Here is a 21,208-nt window from a genome sequence, read left to right as displayed (position 1 = left end):
AGCTGTTGTATTGAGAGGTCCTCCAATAGAGGGTAAATTCCTTTGGATCAGAGACCATGCATAACAACAACAATAATAATAATAATAATAATAAATGGTAAGCACTTATTATGCCCCAAGCACTGTAATAAGTGCTAGGGTAGAAAAGGGTGATTCGGTTAGATAGTCTGTGCCACATACTAGGAGGGAGTAGGAGTTAATCCCCATTTTATAGGTGATGAAGCTAAGACACAGAGAAGTTAAGTGATTTGCTCAAGGTCAGACAGCAGACAGGTGGCAGAACTTGGATTAGACTATGACTCCCAGTCCCATCTCTTTCCTCTTCTTCCCACCCTGCTTTTCCCTCTACTGTACTCACCCAAGCATTAGTGAGATACTGAGCTCCCAGTCAGTGCTCAGCAAATACTATTGAGGGTGATGGAACGGGGCACAAGCCAGAGAAGAGAATAAATGATTTAAAGGGCTCATGAGACACAGTCTCAAACAATGCGATGGAACAGATGACTTTTCAGAGACCGTATCATACATCCACCAGCCTGGCATGCAACAATCAAAGGAAGGGTTGTCTCCAACAGAGCCTTCCCAAAGATCAGAATTCCAATTCAGAGGCTGGCTTGTTCAGTTATCAGAAAGAGATGATACTCAAGGAAGGAAAAAGGAAAGGTAAATGCATGCATAGGTATATAAGAATAGAGAGAAGCATTGTATCCCAGTGGATAGAGCACAGAAGGACATGGGTTCTAATCCCAGCTCTGTCAGTTGTCTACTGTGTGACCTTGGGAAAGTCACTTAATTCTCTGTGCCTCTGTTACCTCACCTGTAAAATGGGGATTAAGACTACGAGCCTTATGTGAGACAGGGACTGTGAACAACCTGATTAGCCTGTATCTACTCCAACACTTAGTACGGTGCTTGGCACATAGTAAGCACTTAAATACCATTAAAAACACATATATGGAACTGATCACATTTGCTTTAGAAGTTAACAATAAATTCTGCTCTTGTGGCTCAAAGGTGATGATGCCGATAACTGAGATTTGTGAGCAAAAAAAGGGTTAGGTGTTGTAGGCTGAATTTGTTTTTTCCAGTCATTGTTTTTGGCTTGCATGGAATCGTTCCTAACTTCTCACCAGGTCTCCAAGACTCCTCAGTCACATAACTTTAAAGAATGCTGGTGGAGAAGTTTCTGATCTCTGAGCCAAAAATCTCTGCTAAGCTTCTAATCTCAATACTAAACTATTTACTCTGAAGATAGTGTTTCAAGTATGTAGACATTTAATTACTGCAAAACTAATTTTACAGAAGTTCAAAACAAACTAAAATGCTCCTCCCTGGGGTATTTGATAAGAATTTTAGACTCAAAGCATAATTTCTGATTCTATTTAATGTTGCACACCAAAGCTTTTATTCTTCCTCCAGTACACCTATCCAGAATTTGTCTTGCAGAGATCTCTCCCCATGATTTTCCTTAATCAAGAAGCATGTCTGCCACCAGGCAAACAGATGTTTACATCGATAAAACAACAAGCTTTATTATCAATGATGAGATGAGATGGTCTCCATTACAAATGCCTAGATCAACTCAAAAAACTGCTCTCACCCCAGCGCTGAAACTGTGAATTGAATAAAATTCCAACTCAGTTATCTTGTGTCTACCCCAGAGCTAAATACAGTGTCTGGCACATAGTAAGTACTTACCAAATTCCATGAAAATAAATTGGCAAAAAAATAGCCACAACTTTTAGCTCTATTTCCAATCTGTTTCAGTGACTGGCTGCTGGATTTAAACCAACTCACCTCACCTCCACTTATTCCCCCTCAGTGAACAGAGAAAATTCCCCTTGGATTGGCAGAAGGTTTGGGGTTTATTTTAACCCAAGAAAGCTAAAGAAAACTAAAAATACTTTAGAAAATAGTATGGTAGAGGCACCAACAGACTGGAAAGCCCTCTTACATTGCAAAGTGCAATGTCCGGAACTAGTCAGCAACTCCCATTTTCCTTGGAAGGGGACTTTCCTGGGGAAAGTTGTTTACGGTGGGCTAGACTCATCTAAAGGTCACAGATGTCTAGTCCACAAAGTGATGGAGAGAAACTTTCCAAACATTTCCCAAGATCTACAAAATGTGACTTTAGTTCTTACTTCATTACAGCCTAACTCATAGACTTCTGGTATCTCTTTGTCTAACCTCCTTACCTGACCAAAATCTAGCATGAATTCACATTGAAGTATTCTAAAAACTTAGAACATCCCAATCCAATGGCTTAAAGCCCTAGCTTGTCTGTCATCCATAATCAATGCCAAAATGTACCTGTCCAGTGCTAGTATTCAGAAATTGCAACACATTTCCCTGTTTGGACACTTTGGCTGAAGGAGACAGGTGCAAGCTACAGAACTCACTCTGACATTCAGAGCTGCTAATTTTTCATCAAAATTGTTGAGCTGTCATTTGCATCAGAATAGATTTATGTTGCTTACATTCCTTCTGAACAAGCTGAATCCCTTAATGCTATTTAGGAAGTTATTCTTCTGGAAAGCTTTAGAAATACCAACAGTTTGACGACAGTATATTTACAACTGATCCTTTTTTTTGTCCTAAAGGAAAGTAGGATTTCCCTGTCTTTGACATTGATCATGTCTTTTTCCACTACAGATCTCTTCAAGATCCAGTGAAGAGAGTTCCATGAGGACATTCTTAATTGGGCTCTTGGAGGGATGCAAATGCCTTCAGTTCATGTTAAGCAACTATTCACCTACAGCTTTGAAAGCTAATTTTCCAGACTAATTAGGATCGATACTAGTTTAAAAAACTGGGATTTTGGATAATAGTGGAAAAAATTGGGTTGACTGTGTTGGGCGGCCACAACCTAATTTATAACCCAAGCTTTGCTTTTTTGGGGGCTTCTAAAAATTGGTCAGCCTCAATACCAATAAATGGTTAGTTAAATGAACAAGTGTTTGGATGATCAATGTTTTTCTGTTCTTAAATTTCCTGTGCTGATGAAGATTCAAAGGAATAGGAACGGAACCTTGGGGTTAAATTAGTATAATAATCAACTTCAAGTGCTTAATACAGTGCTCTGCGCACAATAAGTGCTCAATAGCTACAATTGAATTGATGAACTTCAAAACACTGAAAATGGAGATGTGATTTGTGGTTTGGTCACTATTCTGACACCACAATTTTCCAAGAACCTTCCTCCATTCCTAGTTTCCAACTCAATATAAAAATTAACATTTTTCAAGAACTGATTTCTCCTCTTTCCCTAACCCCCTCACCTCCTCTTTTAACCAACTAGGAGGGGAAGAAGAAGGACAAAGGGGAAGAAAGTGCTTAGGAGCCCATTTGGAAGGCTCAGATGTTTACCAGGTCGACATTTCTTAGAGCCAACTGACTTATTTACACAATATTTACCATGAATTACTGAAGACTCATAATATCCAGAGCAATGAATTGGATCTTGGAAAATAATAGAGACATTTTAGAAGACCTGTCCCCTAATCTCAAGAATCCTAAAACTTATATGGGAGGGGATTTGACAATATCTAAATAATCCTATTTGAAAAGGACATTAAATAATTAAAAACTCATAATTTTAATAGCAGGAAAATATCCAAAATGTTCAAATAGACCAAGATTGTAAACAGCAGGTATCTCAAGACCGAAGTGGGATCTTCTCAGTGAATGGAATCAGCATTAAAAAAAATTACAACCCAGTTGGCTTAATGACTTCCTCTTCATATATATACAACCTATAGGTAGTGAATGGGAATGAGAAGATCAAATGCTTACTCCTTTAGTTGGTGAGGGGTTTACACCAGAGATATAGCAGCATTTCGTAGTGTCTCACCATAGATAATCTTGGGAGTAGAAACTTGAACCCCAAAAAAGTTTCCACAAAAATTCTCACAAAAGTTCCGAATTGACAAGAAAACGGATAAACTATTGGAGGGAGAGAACCAAATAGACAAATTAAGAAATACTAAAACAAGTAATGTGCTCCATCAAGAGCCAATTTATACAAGCAATGGAGAGGAAAAACACTTAAAATTGTACAGCCACTGCAACAAGCTAAAAATAGAAAGCTAGACTGAACACAAGACCATCATGGAATGAGAAGGAAAAAAATCAAGATGTATCCTCAAAGATTTGTAATGAAAGAGGAGTTAAAAAAGAGAAAGCAAGTGAAACAATGACCACCAGGCCCTGACCAAAGCCTAAAAAAATGTCTTCCCCACTGCCTTTCACTCATACTGCTTCCCTAGCTTGGAACTCTTCTCCTCCCCAAATCTGACAGACCACAGCTCTCCCAATATTCAAAACCCTCCTAAAAATCCCACCTCCTCAAGTCTTCTCCCATTACTTTCCTAGCATCCAATGCCATCCACTGACTCTAGAACTTGACATTATTTATATCCTTCCTTGACACCCATTTATATCTTCATTCAATTATTAATTTTGATCACACTAGCTATATTTCCAATTTTGATCTATCCCATTAGTGTAAGCAACCTGGGAGCAGGGAACATAACACTTTTCAATGGGTAATTCCCAAATATTTGTCCAGGGTACCAACCAAAGGGGTGCTCAATAAATGTTACTGCTTCTACTACTACTCTCCTCCTACTGCCTGGCATAACTGGTGAGAGTGGGGAAGAAGGGGATAGGCTGTTTATCTTCCCCACGCTGTTGTTTCCATCTCAGCATTGCCTAACCAGCTCCATCCATTCTTTCTCAGACCTGCAACCCCTGACCCCACAGTGGGGCTATTCTCCAGCAAGCAGCATAGTTTAGGGGAAAGTGCACAAGCCTGGGATTTGGAGAACTGGGTTCCAATCCCAACTGCCTCCTGCTTGCCTTTCTGCTGTGCCTCAGACACCTTATCTTCAAAAGCAATAAAATAGCTCTTCTCCATCCCATTTTGACTGTAAACCCCATGTGCAGCAGGGATTGTGTATGATCTAATTGTTTTGTATCGATCCCAATGCTTATCCCAAAGCTTGGTGCCCAGTTTACAAAATCCCACTATTATCATCATGATTGTTATTTAGGCAGGTCTGCCTGAAGAATAACATGACCATCTCCTTCCCAGCAAAACCCCTAAAGGCCCTATGAACCACTAGTGGTCCCCCACTATAAAAGCAGGGAGGAGGGCCTCAGATCCCAGGGCATCAACTGAGATAGATGCCAAGGCAAACCCCCAGCAGCAGTATGTTCCCCATCATGAGCCTGGAGAAATTGCTACCTTTTCCTAATATTTAAGCAGCCACAGCAGCATCAACCAGATAGAACAGATAGGAAAGTAAATGTACCAGCATCAATTTTAGTGGGAACTGTTAAAGTTGATGATGCCATTGATAAGGAAAATGTGAATTAATCAAATCAAAAATACCACTTGGAAAGAACAGATATTTGCTCCCAGTCCCATGTGCTGATTCCAACTCAGAGCTACCCAAGAGTCAATAGGTTCAGCATGGGAGAGGCTAACAGACACAAACCAAGGCACCCTATGTCCCCTTGGTTTGTTCAAATAGCTTAGCCAAGGGGTGAATGAAGCAATAGGATAGATACAGGGTGGCAGGACCACAACCTCTGAGTTTATGGGAAAAACATTTTTGGATTGTCCCAGATACCATGATGAATTATGACTGTTAGACCTGCTCTAAGAAGCATATTTATTTTGTCACTTAATAGGGCATCATTCAGAAGCTGGTTGGGAGTTTAACTTCTTTGGAACCTGGACTTGTAGGGGAGGGAGAGTCTGTGAGTCAGCCCAGCCCCACACACTTCACAAAAAGGAAAATCAGTTTGACAGAAGAACCTGGCAGCCTCTTTCTTCCAATTTATCTGGCTCTTAGTCATCCCCCATGTTATTATGTTATGCCTCTGAAGCCGAGGCCCTGGTCCAAGATAGTGACTCCAGGGAGGCAGAGCTTTCTGAGCAGAAAGTTTGAGAGCATAAAAACAAACTGCTGGAGAAATCTGTCAGTCTCATTCCCCTTCTCTCTGCAGTGGTACGTCACCAAGGATCTAACCACTGAGGCAAAATGATAATAAAGGAAGAGAGAGAAACTGAGTCATGCTGGAGTTCAGAGCCACTGGAGAGATGTCTTGGGCTGTCCACCTAATAATAATTCCAAATAACACTACTTTAATAATAATAATAATAGTAAACACTATGTGCCTAGTACTGCGCTGAGCTCCTCCTCAAAGTAGCTAATCAATGTTTCCCAAACACCATTTCACCCAACGGTCTCCAAATACATGTTTCTCAGAAATTGTTACACTAACAGAAAGTTTGCCAGATGGCTGGATGGAATCCCCAGCATCTTTTACTATTAGGACATCAAAACCTCTTCTGAGGATATCTTATTGAAGAATTTAACAATAAAAATAAGCTTATTGAAATTTAAGAAACCTCCCAGCCTCACCAGAGTCTGGGATCCTGGCCCCCCAGTCATAGCAATCCTAATCTTTCACATTTAGGAGATCCACTGGGAGCCAGATCAATTGCAACCTGCCTGGAAAGAACAGTTGACCTGACAGAATAGGGAATGGAAGGAGCACGTAGGCTTTGGTCTTTAGTGACTAGAGAACCTCAATCATGAGAGGGCACCAGCCCCCACAATGGACAGCTCCCCTTCTTTCCCTCATCTGTCCATTAACTTTCCTGCCCTATCATCAAGAGAAGTCAGAGGGTTCCCTTCCTGAGATATTTCTTCGCTCTGTCCCATAATCAATCAATCATATTCATTGAGCATTTACTGTGTGCAGAGCACTGTACTAAGTGCTTGGAAGAGTACAATATAACAGAATTCATAGAAACATTCCCTGCCCAAAAGCAAGACCCACTTTGCCCAAGTCCCGTGAGAAGGGCAGAGGCCCCAGAGACTCCAGTTGTTCTGCCCATTTATGAAAAGGCATTAAGTTCAACAAATGGCATAACTCTAAAATGAACTGAGGCCTGACAGATCACCCACAAATAATCTAGCAGAGTGGTTATCTGTGGCCACCAGACTACCAGGAACACGGTTATGGTCTCCATGCATATTTCTCCCTCTGCAAGGAGAGAAAGTGTGATCTTCCTGATCAAGTCCCAGACAATTACCTCCAGTAAATCTGTTCCCATGGCAGTGCTATTATCTACAGGCCTCAGGCCCTGGTTACAATGCTGCTCCTTCCCTCTCCTTTCAAACACCTGGATAGCTGCCTCATGGAACAAGTTCCTTTTGAAGCTCCAGGCAACAGCCCAATTTGAATTTAAAATTGCTTTTCAAAATGCAATGAAGAGAAAAGCTGGGAGGGAAAAGACAGCCCAGAAAAGCATTTGCTTCCTAGGTTTTCCATTCTTGCTCCGGACAATATGTTTTTATCTTGGGAGGAGATGCTACATCCTGAGCTTTTTTTTTTTTGCTTTAGGTTTAACAATCAAAGATATTTATAGGGTGCTGACTCTGTACTGAATGCTTAGGAGAGTACCATAGAACAGTGTGACCTAATGGGAAGAGTATGTACCTCGAAATCAGAGGACCTGGGTTTTAATCTCATCTCCACCACTTGTCTATTTTGTGACTTGGTTAAGTCACAACTTCTCTCTGCTTCAGTTACATCTGTAAATGGGGATAAATGATCTGTTCTCGCTCTGTCTTCTGAGCTTCAAGTGGGACAAGACCTGGGTCCAATCTGCTTATCTTCCATCATCCCCAGCACTTAGTATATTATTTGGCATATAGTAAGTGCTTGAAAGAGTTGCTCTCTCTAAACCCTAATAGCTTATTCTATTTTCCAGGTTACTGTTAGTAGTGTATTGTGTAATTGTGCATTCATGACAGTCAATTGCTGATGTTTGGTATGTTCCAAGATGGTTCAAGAAGACCATCCCAAAACATTCTCTCCGCAAATTAAGGAATATTCTTTGGTGCAGTAGTCCAAGCACTCCCCAGGGCTGAAGTCTCAGGGTGGACAAAGACTACTGAAATATTAATATGTATATTAATACCTTGTATTTGTATAATATTTATTTTTTCCAAATTACTTTCTGTTTATCACATTTTCCTGTGATATAGAGAGGCAAGTATTATTAATACTCCAGTCACCTACAGTCCAGTGAGCAGGATGGTGTTGGAGAAGCATTGTGTGGGCTGGGTCTAGAAGGAGATTAACAAGGTTAGGTATGAAGGGGAGAGCCCTAAACAGATTCCTCCGTTACCCCTAATCGCTGAAGCCCTAGCACCAGGCATGGTCTGTCCTTGTGACTTGCAAGGCCTCCCCTGAAGGTAACAATTCACCTGACATTAGCCTCCCAGGCAGTGGAATGTCCTGCTGGCAGCTCTGTTTACGTCCCCACTGTCTGCTTTGTTCTGTTCCACTTCACTCCACATCAGCTAATGACTGTGAGCCTGTTGTTGGGTAGGGACAGTCTCTATATGTTGATGATTTGTACTTCCCAAGCCCTTAGTACAGTGCTCTGCACATAGTAAGCGCTCAATAAATACTATTGAATGAATGAATGAATGACCTGGGTACTAATCCCACTTCACACCTTGTCTGCTGTGTGAACTTGGGCAAGTCATTTAACTTTTCTGGGCCTCAGTTACCTCATCTGTAAAATGGGGAATCATCATCAATCGTATTTATTGAGCGCTTACTGTGTGCAGAGCACTGTACTAAGCGCTTGGGAAGTACAAATTGGCAACATATAGAGACAGTCCCTACCCAACAGTGGGCTCACAGTCTAAAAGGGGGAGACAAAACCAAACATACTAACAAAATAAAATAAATAGAATAGATAAGACTGTGAGCCCCATGAAGGACAGGAACTGAGTCCAACCTGATTAGCTTGTATCTACCTCAACATGGTGTCTAACACACAGTAAGTACTTAACAAATACCATTAAAAAAAGAGAAAGTGCATCTCATTTTCATGAAAAAAGATGAACTATTTCAAACTCTCAACTTTCATTTAAAACCAAGGAGATCACCCAATTGACCTAAACCCTCATGTGTCGAATTTATGAATTGAATCCAGGGTAGATTCCTTATTTTTTGCCCTTTATAAGTACTGCTCAGCAATATTCAGCAAGTAGCTTCCATTGTTAGCCATCCAAAAACGTGGAGCAAAATGATAGGGTTCTTTCAGAACTCTAAGGCCAAATTTCACCTAAATCTTGATTCCTTCTTTGCAGGAAAAATGAAAGGTTTCCTCCCTTCCAACATTCGGAGATGTCTTTGGCTCAACCATGCCCAGTTACAAACCCTGCAGAAAGGGATTTAGATAAATTTGCCTTCAAAGACAGTCTTGCAAGCAGAATGCACTGAGTTAAAGGACTGGGACAGAAGCATTACCCCCAAGAGGAGAGAATTAGCATAAGCAAAGTAAAAGACCAATCAGTGAAACTGTAATCACAAAACTGTTCAAACTGAATGTTGGATAAAACTACTGCTGATAAATAATTCCTGGGGAAAAGAAGATGGGAACTTATTAAAATTCTCTTTAAGTGGGGATGGAAAGGACAGTTTGGCTGCTTGAAAAACTGAAAATGAATATATTTTCTTAAGTCTACATGGAATGATCTGTTAAATATTTTATGCAGTTTAGAGAAGATGCTGTGAATCAGAAAAAATTTTTCTCGAAAGGGAAGACTGTGTCAGAATGCAAATGTTAAACTCTCCAGAGCTATTCATAGCTCTGAGCAGTGTTCAGCCTCTCTGGGGCCTCAAATTCAATCTTTTGGTTTTAAGGACAAAGGGAACACCAGGACTTGTGCTTAGGCGTGGCCCACTGCAACAAGAGATTTGGGGAGGGGACTAATGCAAGAGATGGCTTGTGGAAAGCAATAATAATAATGATGGTATTTGTTAAGCACTATGTGCAAAGCACTGTTCTAAGCACTGTGGGGATACAAGGTGATCAGGTTGTCCCATGTGGGGCTAACAGTCTTAATCCCCATTTTACAGATGAGGGAACTGAGGCACAGAGAAGCTAAGTGACTTGCCCAAAGTCACACAGCTGACAATTGGTGGAGTGGGATTTGAACCCATGACCTCCGACTCCCAAGCCCGTGCTCTTTCCACTGAGCCACTCTGCTTCTGATTGCTTTAATGACTGAGGGTCATTAAAGGGTCTCTGCAGGGATCACTCCAAGTCAGGGCCTTGGAATCTCCACCTTAATTCATTCATTCAATCATATTTATTGAGCTCTTACTGTGTGCAGAGCACTGTACTAAGCACTTGGGAAGTACAAGTCGGCAAAATATAGAGACGGTCTCTACCCAACAGCGGACTCACAGTCTAGAACGGGGAGGCAGACAACAAAACAAAACATGTAGACTGGTGTCAAAACCATCAGAATAAATAGAATTATGGCTATATGATTCCAATACTGCCTACACCCATCCCCCCTTCAGGAGCTTCCAAGATAGCCACTGAATTCATAGGATCCACATTTTGTAAGGAGACTTCCAGTTTGTATTTTTCCCTTTTTTCTCCAGCTCCTTTAGCAATTCCTCTGGAACTAAGTGAAGAGATCAAGACATGACACTCTATCCCACCATGACCCAGGTAAATCTCCCTTTAATATACTGTTAGGACCAAAGCATATTTAAGTGGACCTGCAACAATGGCTATCACTATTAACTGAACTACAAACTCATTTAACTCCTGTGACTGGAAGGAACCCCGAGAGCTTATATGGCACAACCCAATAACCAACTCTACATTATTGTATTCTCTCCCAAGCTCTTAGAACAGTGCTCTGCACACAGTAAATGCTCAATAAATCACATTGACTGATTCAATAATAATAATAATAATAATAATTTTGGTATTTGTTAAGCACTATGTGCAAAACAGTGTTCTAAGTGCTGGGGAGGATACAACGTGATCAGGTTGTCCCACGGGGGGCTCACAGTCTTAATCCCCATTTTAAAGATGAGGTAACTGAAGCACAGAGAAGTGAAGTGACTTACCCAAAGTCACACAGCGGACAGTTGGCGGAGCCAGGATTTGAACCCATGACCTCTGACTCCCAAGCCCGTGCTCTTTCCATTGAGTAATGCAGCTTCAGATCATTCCTTCCAGGCAGATGATGGTTCATCCAAATTTTTAAACTTTTGGGAAGGAAATTCTGCAAACTTTCTCACTAACTTATTCAATGTCTACCAAGTTTCACGGTAGAAAATGACTCTTTTCATTTTGTTCTAAGATCTCAGGCCCTTCAACATTGTTTAAAGTTCACAAAGTTGTTTCTGAGGCAGCAGTTTGCTTCTCCTCCTCCATAAATGCTTGAACAGACTGCAAACCTCTCTCTAGATCATACCCCTTCCCTAGGTTGTGTGCTTCATGATCCCGGGGACTACTATTTCTCTATTTTCCATAGTTTTCCAAAGTAGTCAGGGAAGCTTCATGCCACCCAGCTCTGGCTCAAGGTGATGATAATGAGAATGATGAGGATAAGGGTGATTGTCCATTGATTAGAACAGTGCTTTGCACATAGTAGGCACTTAACAAATATTATTAATATTATTATTATTAATAACATTTCGGACAGGAGGTGGTAAATGGCAAATCCTTTGGGATTTTTCTCAGCTGCCTCCAGAAGGTGGCACGATAGGCATGAGGCTAACACCTTCACTACCCTCAGGTTTCACAAGAACTCATTTCTCAAACTGTATATTCTCACAGGGAATTTTACTGGGCGGGTGATGGTTCATTCATTACTTTCATGCTTGTCTTCTCAGGATTTTGTGAGGCACAGAACCGGAGGTCAAACTTATGCCCTATATGCCATGTAGTTTATTTCTAGTCTAAGAATCTCTCTCAAAGAGAAAACTATGTAGACTTGGTCAAAGTTGTCTCAAAAAACAGAGCAAATGCACTTCTTCATAGATGAGAAATTAAGCAAAAAAATCTTGTTAGAGGCCGATCATCTTGTAATAGAAACACAAACAGAAGTTCATTCTATTTTTTCATAATTTGTTTATAGCGAGTCTTATTTTTAGTTAAAAAATAAGGATCCTATGTCTTGCTCAGTAGCCAGAATAGGTAGTGAGACTGTGAATTCAGCAATGCTCAAAACCATGCATTATCTCAAAGAACCTTAAAAGTCACCTTTTTCTTCCCTATCCTCTGTCTTTGAACAAATCCTTATAATTTACTTATTTTCCTCCATTACCAAAGCTTCCAATAATAATAATAAAACAGTATTTGTTAAGTGTTTACTATGTATCAGGCACTATACTAAGCGCTGTGGTGGATACGAGCAAATTGGTGTTGGACACAGTCCCTTGTCCTATGTGGGGCTTGCAGTCTCAATCCTCATTTTACAGATGAGGGAACTGAGGCCCAGAGAAGTGAAGTGACTTGCTCAAGGTCACACAGCAGATAAGTAGGGGAGCCGGGATTAAAACCCATTACTTTCTGACTTCCAGGGTCACGCTCTCTCTATCCACTATGCCATGCTGCTTGTCTATCTTAAATTGTATCCCATTATCAACTCTAAGGTCTTGTATGCATTTTTAAGTAGCATTACTTCATCTGGAAATCTCCCCCTACCCTGAATCTGGCTGTCTCTTCCCTAGATGAGCAGGTATTGTAAACCAATGGAATAATTTCTACTAGCACCGCTGGCTGATTGGTTTTGAATGGACAACTATGACAGAAAATTCTCAGTTATTTCTTAGACATAAGCCTAACTATAAACAAAAAACAGAGATGAGGCTCAACAGGGCAAGAGTAAAAAGGACAAAGGAGAGGGAGAAAGTTCAGGAATCTTAAAATCAGGAGGTTCCTGAAATCCTGAACTCACCTTACTGAGACAATTTTTAAGAAAAATAAGAAAAATCAAGGACTCAATAAGACCCAATTTATAGTGAGGAAAGGAATCACTTTTCAAAAACAGATACAACTAAGAAGAAGCTTAAGTGAACATTGACTTTCAAACGATAAATGAAAATAGGAAATACTCAAATCAGTTTGCAAGTGGAAATGAGGAAGCACCAGGATGTGTTTTCTGAGGGTTTTGATAGCTGCGAGGCATTGGGCCTCAGGAAAGGTTAACACCTCTTCATTCCTGATTGTAAGCAAATCTACTTTTATCCTCTTAAACTCCTCTTCCACAGACAGAAAATTCAGTGATAGTTTAATACTTGTTTACTAACTTGATTAAGTTGACAAGCATTCTGGGTACTAAGCTCCTCCAACTACTAACTGGAAATAGTAAAATATTGAACTGACTAGGACCGAGGAAAACCAAAACAGCTTCAGACCCTGAAAAATAATAAAAAGGTCAGATAAAACATGTGTGCAATATTAGGCTATAGTCTGTCAGTCACCCATCAGCTTTTTCATATGCCTCTGGACAGATGGGTAAAATTCATCATTGGAGAGGTCATCTCTGAATAAGAGGAAACTATACGTATATTACATGCAGAGCAAAGTGAAACTCGAATCTTTTAAAACCCAGCAGAATACATCCTGTAGGAATTTCTCTTTATATGCTTTTTTCAAAGGAATGAATTCATTAAATAGTATTCTCTTTGTCATACATATAATTTAGAACTGGAATGTGATATAAATTCAAATAATTCACTACTGCCTCATTGCTCTATAGCACATTTCTTTCAAGAAATTGAAAGCCTGTTCATACCTCTTTTCAACTTTATCCTCTTTGTTAGGTAAAGAGGGAAAGGAATTATCATCTATACAAATTGGAAAATTGAGGCACAGAGAGCTGAATCAGCTTGTCCCAGGTCACACAAGTCATGATGGAATCAAGATTCATAACCCAATTCTCTAAGACCAATTTTCATGAGACAATTCTACTTATTAACTACAGGCCACTCTAATAACCAGAAAACTCATTAAAATATATTTCCATTCCAATTAGGCAATTTACAAACCTGGGGCTCATTCGAAGAATACATGCAATTAGGAATTCCACTTGGATTATGGGTTTTTCAAAGAGTTATTTTCCAGAGGTAGGATATTGTGAAGTTCATGCAAACTGGGACATTTACAAATTTGTTTCTGTTAAAGATTAAAAAACAATCCCTGAGGGTTTCATTTTGAAATAAATGCAATCAATCATGAGCCCTTTACTAAGCACTTTGGAGTACAGTAGAAGATGACAAGATCCTTGACCTGGAGGAGTTCACAATTTGGGAGGGGGAGATACACACTAAAATAATTTACAGAGAAGAGGAAAAAGAAGGGTGGATACATAACAGAGCTAATATGTCATTGTTTAAAAGTGCTACAAGTAATTATATCTAAATGCATTGATACAACATTGTTTATGGAATATATACATAAATGTTAGATTAAAAAGCAATTCAGTAGGGCTACAGTCTACTTATATACCAACGCTTGGATGGAAAATGTCTGAAATTTTGATGATGCTGAGGTGTAATCTTCTCCCTCCTTCTTGAAATTCCCTCTTCCTTTATATCTGACAGTCCACCTTTCTCCCTATCTTCAAAGCCTTACTAAAATCATATCTACTCCAGGAACCCTTCTCTGACTAATCTCTCACATCCCTATTCTATTTACTCTCCCTTCTGTATCATCACTTACACACAAATCTATAAGCACTAAAGCTCCACCCCACCCCCATTATATTTGTGGCAAAATCCTTATAATAATAATAATAATAATAATAATGGCATTTGTTAAGCGCTTACTATGTGCACAGCACTGTTCTAATCCATTCATTCAATCGTATTTACTGAACAGTTACTGTGTGCAGAGCAATGTACTAAGTGCTTGGGAGAGTACAACAATAAACAGACACATTCCCTGTCCCCAAAAAGCTTTTGCTTTCCCTACCTATAATTGATTTTCATGTGTCTCCACCATTCTGCTGTAAGAGTCTGGAGGGAAGGGATTGTATTTCCCTGCTCTATTGTTGTACCCTCCCAAATGCTCACATAGTAGGAGCTCAGTAAATATCATTAGTTGACTGGTTGATGCGCAAATGGTTACATCAAAATAGTTACCATTGGCATCTCTATATTTAGCACCAGCATAGAGGAATTAGCTGTAGTTGTCGAGGCTTGCAGTGAATCACTCTCTCTCTTTCCTGCAAGTCATATTTCCACTGGCAACAGGGTGGAAAGACAAGTAGGTGGCCAGAGGTGGACGACATCATGATGTACAAGTGTGACCCTCACTTACGCTAGCAAGTTTCCAGAGAAACTTGGACTAGAACCAAGAAATAAAGGAGCAAATGGATATTTTAAGTATGATATTTAAGAGCTTACTATGTGCAAAGCACTGTAGTGAGCTCTGAGGTATGTGCAATATAAGCAGTTTCGACACAGTCCCTGTCCCACAGGGGCTCACGATCTAAGAGGAAGGAATTATAGGTACTTCATCTCTATAGATGAGGAAGCTGAGGCACCGAGAAGTTAGGAGACTTGTCCAAGATCACACAACAAAAAAATAGTGGATACAGGATTATAACTCAGGTCTTCCATCTCCCTGGACCGTGTTCTTTCCTTCAGGCTGGTACATGCATTATTTCAGGCCACATTTAAGTGCACTGCTAGAGACTTAACTAAATCATCTCTATCATCTTGAAGGAACACCAAACTATTTCCTAAAAGGAAACTTTCTAGATAAGCCTTACCTCACTCCAGTTCTCTCCTGCCGCTTATGAATACCTGCACCAAAATAGATGATTCTGGCCACCTTTTGTTCCATTGGAACTCTTATGCCTCAAACATGGTTTTTTTTGACAACTTTCATGTTAATTCATGTGTTTAATCAGTAAATGGTGTTTACTGAGTACTTAATGTAGGCAGGACACTGCATTAAGAGCTTCAGGCAGATAAAAAAAGTTGGTAAACACATCCCTCTACTTTATTTAAGCTTCTTGAAAGCAGTGACAACGTTTTGTTGCCAAGAACATGGGAAAAAATTACATTGACATAGGGCTACATAACAGTACTTCTCACCCATGCACTTCCTTTACTCTGACCTTGACCTTCATGTGCCCTTACATTGGCCCTCACTCCTGGGTTCTAATCCCTGCTCTGTCACTCACCTGCTGTGTGACCTTGGGGAAGTCACAACTTCTTGGTGCCTCGTCATCTTTTGTAAAACAGGAATTAAAAACCTGTTCTCCCTCTCCCTTATATTACGAGACCCATATGGGTCAGGGACTATGTCCAATCCACTGCTATTGTACCTACCTTGTGCTTAGAACAGTGTTTGGCACAAACCAAGTGCTTAACAGATGCTATTATTACTACTATTATTATGACAGTCAGGTGAGTACTATATCTATTTCATAATCAGTTTTCACTGCCTAAAAAAGGGTCTACTTCCTTTACCTTCAACATTGCTCTTTACCATTTAAAGCCTATTTTGGAAATCTACAATGATCGGTGGAAATAGCATGGACTTGGGAGTCAGAGGTCATGGGTTCTAATCCTGGCTCCACCACCTGTCAGCTGTGTGACTTTGGGCAAGTCACTTAGCTTCTCTGAGCCTCAGTTACCTCATTTGTAAAATGGGGATTAAGACTGTGAGCACCATGTGGGACAACCTGATCACCTTATATCCCCCTTAGCGCTTAGAACAGTGCTTCACACATAGTAAGCACTTAACAAATGCCATCATTATCACCTATTAATTTTCTGACTCTATAGCTTTCCTTGATGATTTTAAGCTGACCTATTATTTACGACAGTCTGTTTTTCTGCTTCACTGCGGATTGACTCTTTTGCATGTGTTCATTTGAGAGAGAAAAATTCCACTGATCTTGAGGGCCTAAAATTCCTCAGTGCCACTACAAATACTTAATATTATTTGAACATTCCACTATTTTCCCTGAATTATTTTTATTTTAAAACTTAAGCACAGACCCAGGTTAAAGAAACAAAAGTCTTCTCTTGGGGTGTGCCCCTGGCAAGCAAAATACTATGGTGATAAGAGATTAATGGATGGGGAATTCTATCTCCAAACTATTTTTTTCTTCGAGTCAAAAGGGAGCCAATACATGCAAGTTGCTAGACAGTTGGCCAACAGTCTGCACTGACTACATGCCACCCACAGAGACTTGAGGAACAAAAAGACCCAGTTTCTATAAGAGTTGCCTGCAGTTAATTAGGGAAAGACACAACCATTGCTAATTCACACAACAAAATAAAACACAAAATAAATTATACAATACAAATAATAATGACGGCATTTATTAAGTGCTTGCTATGTGCAAAGCACTGTTCTAAGCACTGGGGAGGTTACAAAGTGATCAGTCTGTGGGGGGCTCACAGTCTTAATCCCCATTTTAAAGATGAGATAACTGAGGCATAGAGAAGTTAAATGACTTGCCCAGTCACACAGCTAACAATTGGTGGATCCAGGATTTGAACCCATGACCTCTGACTCCAAAGCCTATGACAACTTTATACTTATAAAGGCCACAAAAATTGTTAGTATAGTGCTCAGTGAATATCTCTGATTGGAATGGCAAAGGTATGAACATGCAGGACAGCCACATAATTCACATAAAGTAAAACACAAAATAAATGATGCAACATAAATGACAACTTTATGTATATAAATACCACAAGAATTGTTAGTATAGTGCTCTGGGCATAACTGTTAGTATGGTATTCATTAAATACCCCTGATTGATTGATTGGAATGACAAAGGTAAAAACAAGCATTGCATGACAAATGTAAAAACATGCAGTGCATCCACTCTGAGGTATCCTCAAGTGCTGAGCATTATTAGAATGATTGCTGTGAGAAATGCTATTTCAATGCTAATTTTCAAGCATTTTTCACTACTGACAGTGAAATACTATCCAGGATACCATATTGGTGTAGATAAAAAGACTTTTCCAAGACTTTCATTCTGCACTGGACATCTTTTACTTTACTAGCAGTTTCCCCCAGCTGGGAGCCCCTTTCAGACAACTAGTTGCCAACTACTCTCAGCCTCTGGCAACTGAGAAAGGAGAGAAGGAGGGGGAAAGGGTGCCAATTTGAACTTGAAAAGCACCTTTCCCCTCCCCCCACCCCACCCCCCTACTTGAATTTTCAAGAAATGTATTTGACTTGAGAAAATCAAGGTCAAAACTCCAACACAACGGATCGAAGACCAGGCCTTTTAATCTGTCAAATCTTCCTTTCCCTTTTAACATGAATTCAAATGACCATTTAGCCCTCATTAGAATTTTCAGTATATTCCAGAGGACAGCCCAAGGTTGCTTTTTTTTTTTTTTAAAAAAAAAAAGTCCATTTGCACTCATCGTAAACCATAAATAATTCTGATTCCCATTTGGGGGTAAACATTCATGAAAAAATTTGAGCTAATTATAAAACAAGAGAACTTCAGGGGGTTAATGATACTGTTGAATAACATATCAAAGGGACATTAAGGACAGAGCTGTGGAATATTCTCTGTTCTTCCTCCAAAAGGGTGCGTATTTGCAATTTTGAGTTTTCACAAATTTGATTAAAAAAAGAAATCTCCCCTTTTTTGTTTTTATCTAATGTTATTTACCCAGAAAAGGGGGAAAATAGTGTAAAAGACATTATCAGGAATTTCCAGTTACATGGCCCGGCTCATTTTACTTTTTAACAGATCAAGATGGGATGTTTTCTGCTTTGGGAACTACTTTGCCAGTTTAATAGAAAGCCAGTAAAACCTTGTAAGTTTTGCTATGAAGCCTTTCATACCAAATAGGACATGCCTACATTAATCAAGAACTTTTAAATAAAAAATACTAAAAAAAAAATTGATTCACTTCGGACATAGCAAGGTTGCCAACTTTTCATTTTGAATGTATGGGGCAGGAAGAGGGCAGGGAGGGAATGGGCTTCATAGAGCTATTATGTCAGAAAGCCTACAATTTGGGCCTTTTCAGCCATGATTGGAAGCTCTCAATTCTTGTAAGAGACCTGAGATAAAGAAAAGCTTGTGCCCAGCTTTCAGATCTGGACACCAGCCGTTGTCCCTATCACCCTGACTTGAGAGGCTCATAAAGAGTGTCCTGGAGCCCTTCCTTTATAGATGGTGCATTGACTGGGGTTGAAAATGTCAAAGCCAAGAAAGCAGCACAACCTGCATTTCTTTCATTTCCTTCTATTAACCTTGGTTGAAAGCTGGTCACTAGAAGCAGCGTGGCCTCGTGTTAAGAGCACAGGTTTGGGAGTTAGAGAACCTGAGTTCTAATCCCTGTTCCACCACTTGTCCACTATGTGACCTAGGCCAAGTCACTTAATTTATTTGTGCTTCAGTTACCTCATCTGTAAAATGGGCATTAAGACTGATAGACATGAGGTACATAATAATAATGATGATGGCATTTATAAAGCACTTACTATGTGCATAGCACTGTTCTGAGTGCTGGGGAGGTTACAAGGCGATCAGGTTGTCCCACGGCGGGGGGGGGGGGGGGGCTCACAGTCTTAATCCCCATTTTACAGATTAGATAACTGAGGCACAGAGAAGTTAAGTGACTTGTCCAAAGTCACTTAGCTGACAATTCGCAGAGCTGGGATTTGAACTCCAAAGCCCGTGCTCTTTCCACTGAGCCACTCTGTATAATCTGATTAAATTGTACCTGAACCAAGCACTTAGTACAGTGTCTGACACATAGTAAGAGTTTAACAAATGTCATAGAAAGCAGGGTTTTGGGCTGTCACTGCTTTACTTGCTTTACTTCTATCCTCCATCCAACTGCTCACCCATATAAGAAGTGCTAACAAAATTAGTTAGAGATTTTGCATGAAGAGAAGGCACCAAACTGGAGCAGGCAGATCATGGAGTTGGTTGGTTTATCAAGGTGATCCTAGGGGCAGTTTGGAAAGAAGGAATAGCATTGAATAATTCTGCAAAATCTCCTTTGCTAAATGGAAAGTGAGAACTAAAAGAAACTGGAAAGGGGTGAGCAAAGAAAGGTGAAGAGCTCATGTTGAAGGTGAACTGGAAAGAACTAGTGCAATTAAAGAATTTTACATAGGTCTTTTTTTCTCAGAGAGGCATAAAAAACCAAAAAGATAAAAGAGTTTTTTAATGCTCCAATAATAAGATAATATAATGGTGACTAAGGGTGGGGACTGTGATTCATATAGGGTTGGCTTCTCCCAGTGAGGAATTTTCTCCATGGGAGTTCATTAAGCACTTTGTGAAGCTACATTAATTCTCTCTCATCTCACTAGAATCCATTTATCAAATAGCTATAGCAACCTTACGTCAAAAAATACCTTTCCCAGCCATTTTTATTCTCAGGTAATCTCAACTCAGAGGGCAAAAGGACATTTTGTGAGCTCCTTTCTACCTCTAATATCCAGTTGCGAGAGAGTGACTTTGGGATGAGGTTTGGGGTAACTCCCTGAGCACCTGTAAGCATTTTCTGGGAGGACACCTGCATTTGTGTCACCCAATCAAACATGGTGGCACCCAGAATTGCCAGAGGAAGCCCAGGAAGTCACACTATTGCACCCTGGCTAACAGGTAGGGAATACAACTCTAGGATCTTTCAAAATATGGAGAGGATCAAAAGTATTAATGCAACTTCCTCAGTTAGCTTCATCCTCCCAAGACCATGCTTGAGCAGGAGGAGAATTGGACTTAATCATATGAACCAATGAGTGGTTATGGTGTGTAGGTCACAGGTCTAAATACCATGAGAGCATGCCAAATAAGTAAAAGTTGCAATCCATCCTCCATCTATCCTAAAAAGGAAGTCTTTGAATCTAGCAACTTGCCATGAATGAATTAAATACATCTTAAAACCTGAAAGTTATTAGAAGTAAGGGGAGTGATAACTTGGGCAAAAAAAAAGAAAACCTAAATCCCAAAAAATGAAGTCTAAAGTGGCTGAGTCAGCATCAATGTGCCTTGTTAATAACTCCCAGGTTCCCTCTATACTGTCCAACACAGAGAACGTCATTCAGTAATAGACCCAGTCCTAAGGGATTGTCCAGAGGAAAATGGACAATCACCAATGCCATAAAGAACCTCATTCCATTTAACCCAATTTTTCACACAAAAATACATTTTAGAGAATGGTGTGAAAGCATTTCCCAGGTAAATTAAATGTCTTAGACTTCTGATATTTGTCCTCAGAAGAGAGAGGCTTAGACAAATGAGATCAGCATAGAAACAGGTCATGAGAACTCCTAAGTAAATGCCATTACCATTACTACTCAGTACTTTTGACTCAGCCCCCAGCTTCAGTTTGACATTTAGCG

Source organism: Tachyglossus aculeatus, chromosome 8, assembly GCF_015852505.1.
Source record: "Tachyglossus aculeatus isolate mTacAcu1 chromosome 8, mTacAcu1.pri, whole genome shotgun sequence".
Taxonomy (NCBI): domain Eukaryota; kingdom Metazoa; phylum Chordata; class Mammalia; order Monotremata; family Tachyglossidae; genus Tachyglossus; species Tachyglossus aculeatus.
Note: the sequence above shows the minus strand (reverse complement) of the source record.